General features: G+C 33.8%; 1 protein-coding gene across 9 annotated transcripts in view; it reads right to left on the bottom strand.

The window, feature by feature from the left end:
* Positions 1–19,066, bottom strand: part of LOC108971988 (CUGBP Elav-like family member 4) — a 755,092-nt gene that overhangs the window by 332,946 nt on the left and 403,080 nt on the right. The gene's annotated exons all lie outside the window — the stretch shown is intronic.

Raw genomic sequence — 19,066 nt, 5'->3', positions numbered from 1 at the left:
CTTCAAAGTATTTTCCTAATGGCAACGATTTTTTCAATTCCCAGAACAGTTGTTAAAGGCAATTTTCGGCATAGACTTCAATGCGTATTCACATTTAATATCTTCAATTGACTCAAAACAGTTTCCCCGAAATGGTCCTTTGACTTGGCTGAATAGCCAGAAGCTAAACGGAGCCTGATTCCAATACGGTGATTGTGGGACGTTTTTGGTTCAAAATTTGGTGATAAACTCGCGAAGAGTCAATGCGGTATATGCTGGTAGATTATCGTGGCGCAAAAACCAAGAGTTGACGGCAAATAAATCCAGTCGTTTTATATGAATAGATTTATGCAAAGACGCTTAACACAAATAGTATTCTTTGTTGACAGTTTAGCCGGTCAAAAGGAATTCGTAGTGCATCACACAGCTCTATAAGCTGTCAATGAAGGTCAAAAATATAATCCTGATTTGACGAAGTATTTTGGCACGATATTCGGTCGTCTGATCGYCTGATTCTGGGTCATAAGCATAGATGCAAGACTTCGTGACAGCCAGTTAGTTGGAAGGTATTGTTCCGTAGACGTTAACAAGACGCTGCTGTTCGAAAAATTTGAGTGATTTTGGAAGCAATTTTCTTAGGCCCAAATAATCTTTCAAAACCGATACTGTGACTSCGATGTCACTAAGATCTCTGACTATTAATCGTCTTCATGTCGTCAAGTTTAATTGAAAAAATTACTCATATTTTTGAGTGAAAGAAAGAAATTTTGTGGAACAAGTTGAAAAGTCGGGATTTCATGTGATCATCAAGTTAAGGAAAGAYTTGAAGTCCTGAAAATTTAATAACTAGGAATCTCGAACCAAGTTAAAAAATTAAATTCGTTATGTTTTTGAGTTAAATTTTTTTGGCTTTAATTTTAAAAAAATGGTAATAAGAGCGAGAYTTTTAAGTAATTATTAGCGGGTTAAAGAACGAGTTGAAGACTCTAAGTATTATAGAATAAAAAATTTAATTTATGAAAATTACTCAAATTTACATTGAATACATTCTCTAGAATAAGTAAGAAAATCGGAATTGCATATGACGATGCTCAAGAAAGGAAAGAGTTGATGCATTTAAAATTCTGGAACAAAACAATTTTGAAACCAGTGGAATGAAACTTAGTCATATTTTTGAGTTAAAATTTTCATGGAATAAGTTCTTAAAACTAAGTTAAGCTAACGATAATATAGCCCATATTAGAATAGAGAATTGAGTGAAATAGAAATCTCAATGATAGAAACTGTAACAATATTATATATGATTTTTATATTATTTTGCTAAATTCCGCGGAATACGGAATTCAAAATTAGGTGTGTCACTCAAAAATTGAGTGAAGTCAGTTGAGGCAGATAGAGTTAACATGAATGTAATGTGCAATAAAAAGGTATCGGCTTTAAACTTATTTCCGAAAACTGATATGAAAGATAGAACCTTAAGAGGCTATCTACTGAAGTAAAAATATATTTAAAAGGAGAGTCTTCAACTTAAAGGCATTTTTTCGCCTTCCGAATTCGTCAAAACATATATAATCCTATTAGCGGGTAGACATATGAGAAGTCAACAAAAAAAAAAAAAAAATAAAATAAAAATTAAATTTCACAGAATAATCACAAAAAAATATTTAAAAGGAAAAACAACAATTTCCACTAGCCAAATGTAGCGTGTAATAAAATTCTGCATAAAAATGCGTTCAACCGGAAGTCTGCTGCATGGCAAGATGAGTGGAAGCGGCAGAGGGTGGCGGCTCCAGTTGCCAGCACATGCAGATTGTTAGAATTTGCAAGCTGCACGACCGAAGCAACATAACAAAAATCTCAATGTTGCAACAACAATCAAATTGTTTTTGTGCAACAACAAGCAACTTTGTTTTTGTGCAAGAGCGCAAATGTTGTTTGTGGCATTAGTCGCTTGTCAGTCACGCTTACGCCACGTCAMGTGGCAAAGAGGGTATGCGCGGCAATTGAATATGTTGCAAGAAATATGGATGATGGTAAGCAAAAAAGGTTCTATAAATATGTGCATATGTATACTATTATAGTATAACGGGAAGAGCACATGGCATTGCCGAAAGAGAATATGCAAAAATGTCAAGTAAGCTGAGTGAATTGTTTTTCTAATGCCAAATGCTGCAAGCCACATGGACATATAGTACAACGTTGCGTCGGTCTAACGCACATATGTACATACATCTGTTACTTCAATGTTTRTATGTACATATATGCAAGTGCATGCACGCTTCCTGCGTCTACTCGCATGCAAATAGTGGGCGTTGGTGGGTCTGGCCGCGCGGGCACTGCAARTGGCGTGTAAATGTGGCGGCAAAACAAGCGCTTTTTGCTGAAATTTTTTTCACTGCCTGATTGTTGGAAAYATGCTGCACAGCGCTGTAAAAATATGGTTAGACATTTTGCGTTGGTAAGAGTGGGTAAAAAAAGCAACAATAACAACAACCGGCTAAGTTACTTTGTCTAYAAGTTTTTCAAGTTTTTAATTTTATTTTACTTTTTTTAAATTTTTTATTTTTAGTTTTACATTCGGTGCAGTGAACTGCCAGCTGCAGTTGCATTCAGCTGCAGCAAAAAGTGTGTGCATGCATTTTTCATGTTAGTATGTATGCGTATTTGCAACATACATATGTTCATTTGCAATGTTGGCTGACGGTTGCAGCGCAGGAGTAAAGGTGTGTTATATGGAGTTCGACAAATATATTTTACTTTTCTATTGTGCGACTGACAGAATGCTTTGATGTATGTAATGCTTATTATTGTTACCTGGTTTCTCTCTTCTACGCCCTCTTATCAAATTTGAAAAAGTTATTAAATATTGGGGTGAATACAAAAAGTTTTAGTAGTACATCATTTGTCGAAAATATGATTTTAAAGGTACTGCGAATCGGATTTCGGAATCCCGAAGTATACGAWTCGGGATTCACCACGAACAATAATATTACATTATTTGACAAAAATATGTATTTAAAGCATTAGTAGCAAAATTTGGTTTCGGAATTTCGAAGTAAATAATTCGGGATCCCGAAGTATATGATTCGGGATTCACCACGAACAACAATATAACATTATTTCACAAAAATATTTATTTAAATCATTAGCAGCAAAGTTGAGTATATAATTCGGGATTCACCACGATCGAAWATATCGCTGGCTTTGCACTATTAAAAGAAAAATTGAGCACATATTAACGCCATATAAACGAAATTTTGATAGCTGTAACTTGCGAACATGCTTCTGCTGAGCTTTTCCACTTATAAGCAAATTTTGTAATATTATCTACTTGTTAACTAAAAAATATCTACAACTCTTGCTAAGTTGCATATTATTAATTAAACCAAAAATAAGCACTTCAATACCTCCCTGTTGCGCAACCACGTTTTTTGGCTACTATGAGCAATTATCTAAGAAATGAACCCTACATATTTCTTCTAGTGCTTCTAACAGGACAACTACCCCCAGTCGTTTCACGTGTCACTAGCATCAGGCGCGTCAGCCACAGTAGCGGCCGCAGTCACCGCTGTCAGTCAATGTCATGTCATTAGCGATTGCGTCAATTTTTGTTGTTTCTGTTTTTTTTTATTTTTTAATTCAAGTGTAACATTTCCAATTTTTTAACTTCTGCACACGCGAAATTATTTGCTTGCGTTTTTATTTCCGCTTTTTCGTTGTTTTCGTCGACAGGACCTCTTTTTACCATGTGAAGCCCTTGAAAAAATGCATTTTTCACTGCTGTCATTGACATTGTCTTTCTCCACGCAGAAAATGTTCGCGCAAAAAGTTGCAACGCGCTGCCAACCTGTGCCACACAGGTGTTTGTCGCGCATTGAGGTGGCGTCGTTGTGAACGCCATTGATGTTGGCATTGACGGCGGCAAATTTATGAGCGAATCACAAACGAAAAGYGCGGCGTGGCTGCCGAGTGTTGTAGATATGTATATGCACACACATACAGCTGCACGCATTTATTGAACTTTGGCGCATACTGTGCTGCRTACTTGTCACCAAATTGCATGCTTCAGCGGTCACGCTTCATTGGCGTTCAACCAATTTGTCCATAAATTTTTCCAACTTCACCGCACTAGCAGTCGCGCCATTTACTCCTTTCCACGCCGCAAAAGCTGCCGGTTACCCCCGCACCYTGTCTTGTTTCTCCTCTGTGAATTTCGCGTGTTGCAAGCTGGCAGCGTGTGCCCGGCGCCGGCACGACACCTGTGTGACACGCCAAATTTGGTGKATGAAAGCTGCAACAACAACGAAAACAACAGCAAAAGCAGCGTAAGCGGTTAACTGCGTGGCTGGCTGTCTGTGCGGTTGGTTAATAACAAGGTGTTGCTGCTTATGTTGCTTTAATTGAAATTAATTAAGTAGTGAATGGCTGAAATTATGTGAAAATTCAATTTTTYCACCAAAACGAAAGGGGCACAAGTRCGCGCCAGTAATTTAATGTTGTAGTAAGTATGTAAAATGGGGGCTGGGTAATTAGTCAACGCATGAGGGGTATGTATTTTGTGACAGGTTGAATTTGTCGTCGCTGTTTTTTGGGAAAATTTATGTGAAAATAATCGCTTGTGGCAAGCTTGAGGTATGAGAGGAAGTTGTTCTTTAAGTAAGTACTTTTTATTGTGATGAATTGCAGCTTTTGGTGGCGTACAGGCATATGGACTTTAGGAAACTAGTTATTATTGACGCGTGTCGTAGGCGGGCAAATAATTGCGATTTTATTGATAAAGAAACTGATCAAAAAATACTTTTTTGGAAGTTTTATGTTAATAGAGAATATTAAAAAAATATAAAATTGTATATGGTTTTTTATACTAAAAAAAAAATTGATGGGCTGAAATTATTAAATTTATTAACGTAATATGAGTACATTTTTTTGGAAATAATATTTTTTAATTTTGGAAATCTCAAAAAATGAGAGAAATTCAGAGTGGGTTGAAAGTCATTCAAATAAATTAATTTTTACAAAATAAAATAAATGCAGATTTTTATTCGACTGAATGGTTTCTTAACCGAACATAGGACAATTTTTTTTCAAATACTTGTTTTTTAATTTTTGAAATATTTTATATAATTCCTATGTTAGACCTTTTGGAATCTTTAAAAGAGAGGGAAATTCATAATAGCCTGAAAGCAAAGTTAAGTAAATTCATAGAAAATTAAAAAAAAAAACCATTATCCGACTGAAATTATCGAAATTTTTAAAACCCGTTTTTGACTAATATTTTGTTTTTTTTTGTTTTTGTTTTTTTAGGTTTTGGAATTTTTTTATATAGTTTCTATATTTAGACCAGTGCAGAAGGCTTTAGAAATGGCAAAATATGAAAAAAATTCTTAGTAGCGTGAAAGTAATTCGAAATAAAAGATTAACTATCAAAACTTAAAAAAAAATAGTGCACGAGCTATATAGAGTCGAACAGAGGAAAGGCACTGGACTGGTGAAAATTTTAAGGCTTAGAAACGATTTTGTTCAATTTTCGGCAAAACTACGAGCCCTATAGAAGAAGTTATATGGCAAACTTGTAGGTAAKGAGAAGGTCTATAACTTTTATATAGAGATTTTATTCACAAAGCCTTTGAGGCTTAATGTGAAAAATTGAAACATTTGAGTTTTTCGCTTTTATTTTTATTTTGTAGGAAAAAAATTCATCGATAAAATTTCGAGTGAATTTATCTTTTTATACACGGCATCATTTACACGGTATTATTTATTTAAAATATTAATAATCTTCACATAACCTCAAAATTTATGTTAAAAAACAAATATTCGATTTTTCGCTTTTTTATTTTTATTTTGTAAAAAAAAAAATATTTTTGAAGAAGTTCGGAGTAAATTTACCTTTTTAGGTACATAATATACYCTATGTTTTTGTCGTAAATATTAAAAAGGAAATTTTACTTCGGTTTAAAATCGAAAGAAAAACTAATTTTCAATGAAAATTCTCCGGCCGATATTCAGTTTTTTTCTTTATTTGTTGAAATCCAGATGGTTTAAAAAATGTATATACTATAACGGTAAATTTTCTCAGAGAAATGCAAAAAACACTCCACTGAGTGTAATTGCTATGTATGATCGTCTTCCTTCGAGCTCCGCTTCAAAATATTAAAATGTATTAAAAATTACTAGTAAATACAAAAGAAAAAAGAATATATATAAATTAATGGTAACACTATTATTACTGTCCATTTAAAATTGTATTATTATTATGGTACATTTAAAACAAAAATTTATGAAAAAAAATTTTTTTTTAGTATATTTGAAATATTTTGGTTATTTCCATGGTAGATTTTCATTGTGTCTCAAAATTATTTTTAATTTTCTTAAATTTTTTAAGGTTTTTTCAAATTGAGACTTTTTTGGAAAATGTTTTTCCCACTTATTTTTTTGAAAGAGTGGCAACTCTATTAAATATTGACATTTCTCCATAATAAAATCATGTTAATAAAATAGGCCACCTATTTTTGTCATCAGTTTTGTATCCACTTCTGCAGAATAAAATTTCCAATAATAAAAATTTTATTATGACAGATGACAGGTGACAATATTTTATTAGTGTTTATTCAAGAATTATTCTTATTTTACATTTTTTAATACTTTCTTGAAATATTATACTAACTAAAGGTTTGCCAGATGATAGATGACAGCTGACAGTTATTTAGCATTTTTAAATACTTTATTAAATTTTATTAAATAATAACCTTGCTTCTTATTTTTTAATGGAGTTCTAGGAATACTAAAAAATATATAATATTAACAATGTGTCAAAATTCTCTTTAGTAATTAGCTTGAATATATTCGAAAAAACATTTTTCTACTTTGTACCACATACGAAACACCCTGTTTTTGCGTACGTAATTCCAAGTTAGCATCTGGAAAAATTCAGCATCAAAATATGGCATTAGTGAGGCAACTTGAGCCCCCTATCCACACATACAATAAATTACAACACAAATGTGCATAAAAACACACACACACATARAAACGTATACATATGTATGCCTATATATACTATATAGCTTTGTGAGTATTTAGTTAAAAAAATGGCTAAAAATAAGATTCAATTCAATTGCATGGTAATAACAAATCGAAACAAATTCAATTGAATTGAACGCTTGGCAGCCAACGCAAAGCAACAATGAACCAATGAATGCCACCGCTGCACAAGTGGAAAATATTTGCCTTTTGTTTACATTTCGCGCGCGTATACACATATATTTTCCAGCTATTTTTAGCATACCATACAACAAGTACCACACATATGCGGTAACGGCAAAATATAAACAAAATGCCAAGTGTATAGGTAATATTGCTTAGAAAAGAGCAAAAAGTTGCTGAATAAGAAAAATAATGKTGTAAGGTGTGGATAATTTGGAGTGAAATTTTCGAAACCAATTCGATAATAAAAATTACGATTTACTATTGAGCTGATTTTAAGTTTAATAAAAAACGCATTGAATAATAGCAGGAAAAGAAATGGGCGRTGGCTTATGCTTAGTATTCTGTTACTTTACAGTGAGAACAGAGAGTAAGCAGATGAATACCCTTAACTTTTTTTAAAATAAGAAAAAATGTTAATTTCAGCTGGATTGAAGCTTCAGAAATACATASATTCCACACAAGTACTAAATTTTGATGGAACAGTTTGTATGACAGCTATATTCTATAGTGGTCCGATATCGGCGGTTTTGACRAATGAGTAACTTATTGGTGAGAAAAGGACAGATGTAAAGTTAGAGGTCGATATTTCCACTCAAGACGGACTAGTTCATATATGTATATACAGGACGTACGCACATACGGAGGAAAAGACCACGCTAAATTAACTCAGCTCATCATGCTGGTCATTTAATGCCTATTTTATAGGGTATCTGACATTTTCTGGATGTTACATCGATTTGCAAAATATAACAAAATCCTCCTTTAAAATCTGATTTGGAAAATAGATTTCGATATACATATGTATATAGATATATTAATAAGAGCTTTATCCTGCGTGCTATTTAGAGAATACTCGACTCTTTCATAAATTTTTTCATTAAGCAAGTTTTTGCGCCCAAAMTGGATGCCTCACTTATTAAAAGCTACCTTTATTACCTCAGCTACAAGATYGACAAATGAGTTCTAAGCGGATTAATTTGAGGTCAGTGACGCTGCCTCAGCAGTGAAATGAAAATAATATGAAACTAAAATTAATTGGAGCACAGCATTTTCAGGAAAACTTCTGCCTCACGCTTAATAACATAGTAACATATRATGCCACGCAACGCTATTAATGCAGTTATTGTAAATTTACATGTAAAAATTTAATAGAAATCACACGTTCTTCAGACACGAGCGCGCAGGCAAACAGGAATGTAGGCGGAATTTAAGCGAAAGAAAAAAAAAAAACAAAACCGAAACTAAAGATGAACAAAAAGTAATTGTAATAAAAGGTAAATGCATTTATTAAGAATGCCATAGTGTATATTTAGGGGTTGGAAGCGATAAGCCGCTGTGGGTGCGTGTTGACTTAGAAATATCTAATCAGCACTGGACAAAACTTCAGCCCCTCAGAGGGCACTGTGACACAACAGTGGCTTAAAGAACATGAAGCGCTGCGCATATAATTAGATGGTACGTGTATTGTGGCATGAAGAGGGTTGYGTGGCAATCATAGAAAAAGCAGAGCGGTAAAACTTTATTTCTGAATGCTAGAAGGCGGTAGGTGAGAGCGTAGAACTGCGGAATGATTAGTGCAACAATGGGGTGGCAAAAGTGGTGCATGCAGCTAAGGGTGGTTACACGAAGGCACGGTGTGGCACAGCGGTCAGCGCTCCCAGTGCACGCATAGCTCACTAGAATAGTTTGCTACTATTAATGCTTAGCCACATGCGCTGGGTGCCTTAAGCACTGCGAGCACTCGACACACACACATATATTTGCTTGATTACGCCGTCTMATTGCGCCGATGACACGATAAGCGTATTCAATAAAATATATATGATACCTTCATGTATATGTATGCAATGTAACGTATTAAGTAATGTAGGTGAAAGAAAAATCGTAGAGAAATCCTATAAGTGCGTTTGAGGCATGTCAAATGCGATTTTAGTGGTTGACAATTTAATGAAACATTGAGGAGACGAAGTAAGGAGGTTGAGCGAGAAAGTAGCAAAATAAGCAAACTGTTTGCTTGTGTGTGTGTGAGTGGTGTTCGATACTTAGCGCTCAGTAGGTTAACATGCTTGTTAAAGGCAGAGGTCTTCAAATATTTTTCAACAACTACTCTGTGTTACACACACATTCATGTACGCGGAGGACAATAAAATTGCGTAGCAAAACAAAAGTGATGGCAGGAAAAATCGAAAATAGAAAAGTAATGTTGTGCTAGATGAGTACAAACAAGAAAATGACGCCCGACGGTCGTAATGGGCTTTTTAGTACATATATGACGCCAAAGAGATTTGAAACTAAAGAGAAAATGAGGAAAATTGATTTTCTAAATATTTGAGGAAATGAGCATTGYCTTTAAGTTTTGAAATATAATTTTCTGTTTTAGTGAAATGATTGAAGGATAATATGCTTTCTTGGCAGCTTTAGAAAAGAAATTATTCATATTATGGCAACCCCAAATATTAGCTGATATATGCGTTAAAATAACAGCTATTTTAGTCCCTGAGCTTTTGAGTTATCGTTTCGAAATTTTKCATAGATAATTTTCTTTATAAAGAGCTGCTCATTTGTCGGAACCAGTGGTATTGGACAACTATAGCATAGAGCTGCCATACAAACCGATCGTTTAAAATCAAGTCCTTGTATGGGACACTTTTTTAATTGACAAGATATATTCATGAGAAATGGCAATGATGACAAGCTACTCTCTCCGAAGAATCTGTTTTGATCGGATCAATATAGCATATAGCTGCCATATAAACTGATAGATCAAAATCAACTGCTTGTATGGAAAACCTCTCTATTTCAGAAGGCTATTCTCTCTTTGGTGCTAACAATACGTATTTTTTTGGTTTAATTTAAAATACTTTATTTAGCTACAGGGTTGCCATAATTCGAAAATAAAAATATGTTTTCCACATTACGCTTCTTTAAGTTATTTATTAGCGTCTGATCACTTTAATCGACAAGAACTTCAGTTATTCATATTGTGAAGCATTGTAAACTCCTTCTCCCCCCAAAATTTCTCCTTCTTCCCAAAAAAATCTCCTTCTCCCCTTTTATATCCTTACATAACTTACTACTTTCACAACCACCTAGTAATGTCGTCTCTTACGACGCTAACAACTCACTTACGTAACAGCAATAACTTATTTCGTTTGGCATTTAACACAGCAATAAAACTGTCTCGTTCAATGAATTTTGCAACACCACAAAGATTTCTTCAGCCAACTTGCATTGTGCGCACAAGCCAACACATGGAACAGGCGCCACAAAGTATGTCAAGAAATTAATAAAATATTTATAAATAAGTACAAGTGGAAGTATGCATGCACGTACTACATATACGCTCGTAATTGTGGCACATTCATATGCTAATGTGTACGTGTGCGCCGCAAGTTAACAAGGTGCTTTACATTGGTTTTTATTAGTGAAGTATGTAAAGGAAGAGCAATTCGCCAAAGGAGTCGTAAGATGTGAAAGTAAACGAAGGAAAAAAATCGGCAAAAAGAAAGTGCGGCGTAAGGCATAAAGTGAATGAATACAGTTACAACAATGAAAGTAATTTTGGTCTCTGTGATTGTGGCTTTCAAAGGAAAAGTTAGTGTGTATGTGGAAAATACACATATATAAATGCTTGTTTTATTTCCCTAGGCCTGGTGCACAAAAACGGTGTCAGCCGAACGCGTTATTTTTTTTTTTTACGTTGATTAGGTGCTAATTTTTGTGCCAAACAATAAATAATACTGCGAAGTTGTTGGAATCATGTGTTAATGGTGGGGAAATGCCACAAAATGTGTGCGACTATTTTCTCCACTACAAGGCAATTTTGGCTGATTACTCTTATCAGAAAATAGCAAACCTTCAAAATTTTTAATTTTTTTATGAAYTTTGCTTAAGACCTTTACTATTTATGAATAAACATATATGTTTTTAAAAATTTTTAATATTATTTTTTTAGGTAAAAATTCGACGGAAATTGTTCATATCCATAAAAAATAATAATGACCAAAAAAAAAAAACTAAACTTGATTAATTTGTTTTAAATTGTGGTTGGCAACCCTATCTATGTTAGTTCTTAATTATTTTCAGATATTATGAAAAACAAATTTTTCGGTAACCCTATTCGTATAATTCCTAATTTAAAAAAGTTAAACTAGATTAAACTATATTAGTTTTTTAAATAAATTTGTTTGGCAACCCTAATGTTTAAATTCTAAATTATTTTCTAATATTATAAAWAAAGAGGTTGCTTGACAACTCTATTCGTGTTAACACTTAATTATAAATAAATTAACACTTAAATATAAAAAAGAATTCATTGTTTTCAATGTAATAAAAAGTTTTACCAAATTTTACATGATATAAAATAAAAGTAAATGTTAACTCTGTTGACAATATTTTCCTTAATCAAAAAATGCTATTTAAATAAAGGATATACTATTCTTTTTTAATATTTAAGCACTATAAACWGATTAAATAGATTAAAGCGTTAAAAAATATAAGCGGGGTTGCCAACTATTTTATTTTTTCTAAAGTAACTAAAATATTTGATTGACAGATGCAGTATGCACTAAACTACAAATTATAAAACTGCAAAGAATTATATTATATTGAAAATTAGTTTCTAAAAAATTTTCATGGCAACCCTATTCGTATTAATAATTAATTAGTTTCATATATGTTTGTACAAGTCAGAAAATATTTTAAACTTCAATGTCATTAGAAACGGTCAGTTTTCGATAAAAGTTAATAACAGGGTTGCCGAATATGTATGACAAATATATATATCTTTTAAAGTATGGAATAAACAAATTTTTTTAGTAAAAAACTATTAAGCTTAAGCGATTTATTAAATAATGGAATTTCCAGTTTTTTTTTTAAATAAAAAAGTGTTGAAAATGAGAATAATAAAATTTTTTCCATACTAAAAAAAATACCTTATAAAATTATCATAAAAATATCGCTTTTGTTTAAATCCGCTATTTAAATCAGAAATGTGATAAATCTCACCTTTTTAGGTGCTTACAAACTTTTGTTTTATTATTATGCCAGCTTTAGTACCAAAATATACAAATAAATATAAAAATATCTATGCATACATATAAATATGTATTTGTTTATATGTTAGGACTAAGCACACTACCCATATTTTCGATATTTCCGCACTACATAAACATAATAAACACTTAGCGCTTTGGTAAACATGCGCTTAACCATGTAATTACCGCCAGTCAGCGGCAACCGTTGCATACCCGCCAGGCGCCAACCATTGAACTACACACAGTATACGTGCTAACGGCTTTTTATGACTAGTGKTTCTCTTAAATAATTGGCACATTACAACTTGAATAATACTTATGGAAAGTATACAAAGAAATAGTAGAATAAAACAGGAAAAATACCAAAGAAAAAATAGAAAAAAAGATTAAAAGCAGCTGCAATAATATTTTTCGGCATATTAGCCGGCTGTTTACAAAAGTAAGAGCCACTGTTTTCATTATATTTTTTTTTCTGGTGGCTTTGTAAACATAACATTTACCCAAGAAATGCATAAATCACTGTGTTACTAGTATACTATATGTATATATATGTATATATAATATTTGTGGCTAGCATTATGACTATTGTGTGTGTACTGTTGAGTTATACATTAATTGTTGTAAAAGGCGTAATACTGGGCGTACACGGACATGTTTATTTTCATGCTTAAATATATGCTTATAGTACTTTTTTTTATTTGTGAAGGACGCAGTGTGTTTAGATATGTACTAAGCATAGTTTTTGGCGTAATTCACTTCATTTTCTGTCTGCAGCCTTTTTCATTATGTTCTCATTAAACATATTTATATGCCTTTTATAAACACTAGCCCCACATTTAGTCATAACTTGTAGCCGAATTTGGTGCGCAGACAGAGTTGACCTTCACTTGTTTCTTCCCACTCAAGCACCGTCCACTCAGCACTTGCTTATGGGGCTATTTTTAGTCACCTATATTTAACTTAAGCCGTTTGCCACCACAACTTTTTTAGCCTTTTGCATGACTTTGCAGCACTGTGCTGTGTCGAGCGTAAAATTATGCCTTATTTAGTATKTTTCCAGTTGTTTGAACGCCTACTKGTATGCTTTGTAGCACATATGTAACATGCGCTTTAGTTTACTTTTCATTGTTGGGGGTTTTTTTTTTTGTGGTTCCTTGCTATCGTTTTGTGCTTTGTTTGCATGTGCACATGMTATGCTAATTCCATTAAATTTGGTGTGAAATGCATCTAGATAAGCGCATGTGGGCATGAAAATTAGTCGCAATTAGGCATGACTGTGTTGTGATTGGCATCACCGCAGTGAGTAAATGAAAGCTTTTTAAAATGTGATTGGAATGAGTTGCATTTGAGTCAACTTCTGGTGTGGAATGTTGCCTGAGTAGGATGTAGRACTCTCAGAAATTGTTTGAAATAATCGAAAAGTTGTGAAAGATATACCTGTTATAAACGATTTTCTTCTGGCATATACATATAATATAATTAAGATTTTGTAATGTATTATCGTCGTTAGATATCCAAGACCTGGTATCTGATGGTTTCCAAAACTTCGATGCTCCATTTCTGATATGCTGGGTACTCAACTGTTATTATAAGGTACACCCATTTGCAAAGCATGTTCTCGAAGTGGCTAATGCCTTGTTATGATAGTTGTAAGTCTGTATATAACTTTTCCTGTAACCAAGTAATATGTATTAATTTTTTCCTTATCGCCCGCTCGATCTTTCCTAGCGGACACAGTATTTTTTCTGTTTCGGATTCATATAAARAAGCTGCTGACTTAGCAAACTTGACAACAAGTTGCAAAAATTATTCTAGTTTTTGATTTTTTTATGCATTAGGTTCATTTAATACTGAATACTTATAAACCAATTAAGAAGTATAAGAGAAATTTTAGTTGCAAATTGCAAAAAGTGTTTTATTGATTTTTAGTGTGGAAAGTGGCCTAACGTTCATGTGGTTCATTTGAGAAGAAAGAGTTACAAAAATAGGCATATTCTCAAAATATTTCGTTGAAATAAGTTTACAGTCAAAACGTATGCATCAGAAATGTTGCTCTTGCTAAACAGTAAAAATTTCGTTGAAATAAGCTATAACAGATTTAAAAATATAAAACGGTGCATATAGTTCTAGAAAACCTACTCAACTCAGCACTTACACAAACTGTAAATAGGAAAACATAAAGAATCTATGCTCCTAAAGTTAGACTACAAAATTTGTAGTATCGGTAAGCCTTCAAAAAACTGTATCATTCTCAGACTTAAGGCATATTTCCAAAATATTTCGTTCGCATCACCTTCAAAGCCCAAAAATATGTCACAAAAATTGTTTTCGTTTCGATAAGCTTCAAATCACTAAAAACATACCTCAAAAACCGTTTTTCTAGCAAATTTTGCTTTAATTTTTGTTTTTTCATTTGGCTCCCTTAATGTATACTTCAATATAACTAAAATGTCACAAAGCATTTTGTCTTTAATGTGTGTGTGACATAGAAGCTCGCGGCAATAATAGGAAGCAGCGTTTTTTTTTCAAATATATCATATTTATCTATATAGTCTATGGAAACTCCTGCTGAAAAGCGAAACATGCGTCAAAAGAGAGAAAGACGCAAATTCGCGCACGCAACGCCTGGCTATTTTCCTTACACCCTACCAAGGGATAACGAACCGACAAACAACAAAACGAAAACAACCACGCACAGCACACCAAATGCATGTCAATGAGTCTGCTGCTCCAATTTTGTGCGTTGACAGATATGCTCGTTACATACGCGAAAATGCTGGTTGTCGCTTGCTTTTTGTTTTGGCAACTTTTTTGATATTTTGTTTTACTTTTTTTTTTGTGGATTTTTTTTATTTAGAGTGTTTTTTTTATTTTCTGTTTTTTTTATTGCTTTTGGTGTTTCTCAAAGGAACTTAACATGAAAAGCTGCTGATGAGGCGTACGACGTCACACAGTCAAGGCACAACAAATAACCAACGCCGAAGAAGTGACAATGTCGCGTACGCACAATGGCAGAGCGAGAGAAGGGAAAAGTGTGAGCGGAGCAGCAGTCTGCGTGGAACTGCTGAGGAGATAACAATAATATGGAGCAGCGAGTTTTGTTGTGGAAAATGAACGAAAATGGCGAGAAGTTGTAAAAAAGATAATGAGAACAAGTGACTATGGCGGTTTRACTGTCTGCCTGGTTTTGGCGTCTTAAGGAGAGTGCGTGTAATACGCAAATACATGCGCAAAATTCTGATTTAGATGATACTATGTTTTTTGCATTATTTGGCGACATACTTCCTTACTTTAAATGGCATAATGAGCAGAAATTGTGTCAGCCTTAAAGAGATGCCGAGACGAAAAAAATACTTGTGGAGAAGAGCAAAGAGCGGCAAGCAAAAAAATTGAGACACAAATATGGAAATAGAAATCGCAGTATCATTCTTGAAAGAAACTGCAAAAACTGTGTGTCGCAAAATATGTATTTACGCTAAACCAAAAAGTATGAGAGTATAGTCAACGCACCAATACAGTGAAAAATCGTAGCGAAATCGCAAAAGTGGGAAAAGCCGCAATCAGCACCAGCTAGCGAACAGCTGTGCGCCAACACGCTGCCGCGCTACGCACGAACGCACCAATGAAAAAAAAAAAAACAAAAACAACAAACAAGTTATATGCTGTGCGAGAAAAAATTCCAATCAGAGACGCACACAGTGGCTGGCGACAACGCAGACAACACAATGTCAGCAACTAAGCGAAAATTGCTGTAAAGCAAAGCGAATGACAGCAAATAAAACCAAACGAAAGATGTTTAGCAAGTAAAATGAAATTACGAGAGAAAACGTAAAATAAAACAACGCACAAATAAGATACAGGAAAAAGTTGCTGCGTACACCAGCATGGCTGGTGGACACGTAAACATACTGCCAGCATACAAATACAGTGAAACTACATATATAATTGTATGTATGCCGGTTGTGACAAGGGCGGCAGCGCGTATCGGGGATGTTGCATAGATAAAATAATCAATGAAGGGTAGAARTTGTTGATAATACGCAGACAACAAGCGATTACGAAGAGCGCACGCACACAAATATACTCTTATACATACAAATAAATATGCAAGCTTTAACATACAAACATACAATCAAATATACACACAAAAAACACACACAACAAAGAAATAGTATATATTTTCTGACACACATCGAGCACACTGAAAACGTAAAGTTCCGTCGCGCACCCATAAATGTGTRTAAGTTGTAGCGCATGTGCGTTAATCCACCATTARACGACCTAGTGCATCARCGGCTTGTGTTATCTAGGAAAAATAATTTGTATAAACGCGTTTTCTATATAAAAATAAAATAATAAAACTTGAAATAGGCAGATAAGCGTCTATAAATAGACAAACGGGTTGACGTGGCAAGCTACTACAGTCTGCTTATATAAGCTTAAACCGCGATAGTATGRCTTTTATGAAATAGTTAGTGGTATTTGTTAACAGAACTATGCATATTTGGCTCAAATTTTGGGTTCACGGTAGCAATTTTTTAGCACGCAAAATATGTTTGAGTACAGGAAATGGCTGGAGAGCAGTGGTTTTCATTTGGAATTACTATTAGAAAATGTTMTGTTGCTGTGGAACATTAAGTTTTAGTATTATTATGCTGGTGAGTAAATGCGCTTAGGCAGCGAAAATTTTAAAGTATGGCGACATAGCCATAAGAAACATGATAATGCTTCTGGTAACGGTAAGTCAGTAAGTAAATTTCTCTGTAGGTGTGTGCAGGTAATTTGATTTTTACTACGTTTTTGCTAAAAAACAAGGAAAAAGATAACATTGATTACTACATCAAAGCATCAAAAATACAAAAGATACCTTACAAGAACTTRATTTTAATCGCTTAGTATGTATGGCAGCTGTATGTTCTAGTTAAGCGAACTGAATAATATAATCGGAGATTATACCATTGTTTTGGGCAGTATGCAGTGCAAAATTTCGTGAAGATTTCGGGCCAAGTTGAAAATACTTCCATACAAGCAATGGATTTCGCTCGTTCAGGCTATATGATTGCTATATGCAATGGTGACCCGACTGAACAATTTCTTTGGAGATTGTATTAAGGTCTAAGAAATTAGTCCATGCTAATTTTCARGAAGATATTTCGTCAAATGAAAAAATTTTCCATACAAGCTCCGGATTCCTTTCGTTCAGCTTGTATGGCAGCTATATGCTATAGTGGTTCGATATCGGCTGTTCCGACAAATGAGCAAGTACTTGGAGAGAAAGGACTTGTGCTCCATTTCATATCGATATCTCATAAACTGAGAGACTAGTTAACGTATATACAGACAGCGTAAATTGACTCAGCTCGTCAATACTGTTCATACATACATATATAYTTTATGGGGTCCTGCACGACGTCAACTTCACCTCATGCTAATAATGAACCCTCATATAGCAAAGCTAAGAACCTGTATGTCTACGTATGGCGTGACAGCCAGTCGGTCTAATATTAACTAACCTATATTAGGCCACACTTCTCTTTTGTATCTTATTTTCTACACATAATTTCGCAATTTCCTAAAAACTACAAAATTTCACATTAATTTCTGAAATATATATTACTGATATCCAAACAAATTCTTCATACTTCACACCAAAGGGCAAATATTGTTAAATTGATACATAATCACGGTATAATTAATATGAATTCCCCTCATTATTGCAAAAAATTAATTTCAGTACCACAAAACAAGCATAATCAGCCAAGCAAACAGTTGCCATATCGCCATAATTTCGTATATGTTAATAATATTGACCTATGATGTCTAGCTTTTTGCTGTGCTGTCAAATTTGCAACGCCCATTTATCTACCGAAATATGAAGAGGGCAGACAGCCGAAACAAAGCAAAATCCCTTGCTCAGACTCAAATAAGACAAGACTAAACAAGACATTTACTCCAACACCCACAGAAACGTACTCATGTACATACACACACAGAGCTTTAACTTGGCTTGATAACACACAACCAAGCTTGTGAATATAGAGTTGTTATTGTTGGTGTCGTAAGTAAACTTCATAAGRAGCTGCGCAGCGATGATTAATTGTTAAAATATGTTGCCATTGTTGGGGAGTGGGAGAGCGTAAAGCAACAGTAGGCACGTTGGTAAAGCAAAGTAGGGAGAGTGGAAAGTGGACATCAGTAGCTAAAAAGGCGGAAAGCCAAAAATATGTGGCGGACAAGCTAATAAAAAGTCAAGTAAATATAAGTATGTGCGATTTTCAATAAAGCTGAGGTACATTTGTAGCTGCGGGTGTGTGTGTGGGAGTCAAGTGAGTGTGCCTGGCGGCCTATGTGATTTGTCGTATATTTTTGTATTTTTTGTACAGGTAACACCACTAACTGCACGCTCGCTGTTACATATAAATATAYATTTTATATTTTTTAGCAGCGCAGTGTTGTTGTTGCGTTTTTATATGAGTTGAGTTGCTGTGTGAGTTGCTTAGGCAAAGTCACATATTATGTTGTCATTACGTGACTACACGAGAAGATTTATTATATTTTATATACTTTTATAAGCGACACACCCCTACATGCACACACGCATACAAATGTTCGATAGAATTAACACAAATATACCAATATTTAATAGAAACAACTAACTAAAATTTTCTGCTAAAGAAATGTGTATTATAGACTTGGCAGTAACTGTGGAAAAATGCAGCCTAAATATATGCTATGCATTTGCTTGAAAGCAATCAGCCGCCTTATTATGCTTTGTTTGTGGTAGATTTTAAAAGGATTAGAGAGTAAAAGAGAGAGTACTAAAAAAATTTAAATATTTTTTT

The sequence above is a fragment of the Bactrocera latifrons genome, unplaced genomic scaffold (assembly GCF_001853355.1).
Source record: "Bactrocera latifrons isolate USDA-ARS-PBARC rearing strain unplaced genomic scaffold, ASM185335v1 scaffold_37, whole genome shotgun sequence".
NCBI lineage: Eukaryota > Metazoa > Arthropoda > Insecta > Diptera > Tephritidae > Bactrocera > Bactrocera latifrons.
Note: the sequence above shows the minus strand (reverse complement) of the source record. Positions and strands in the feature narration are given on the sequence as shown.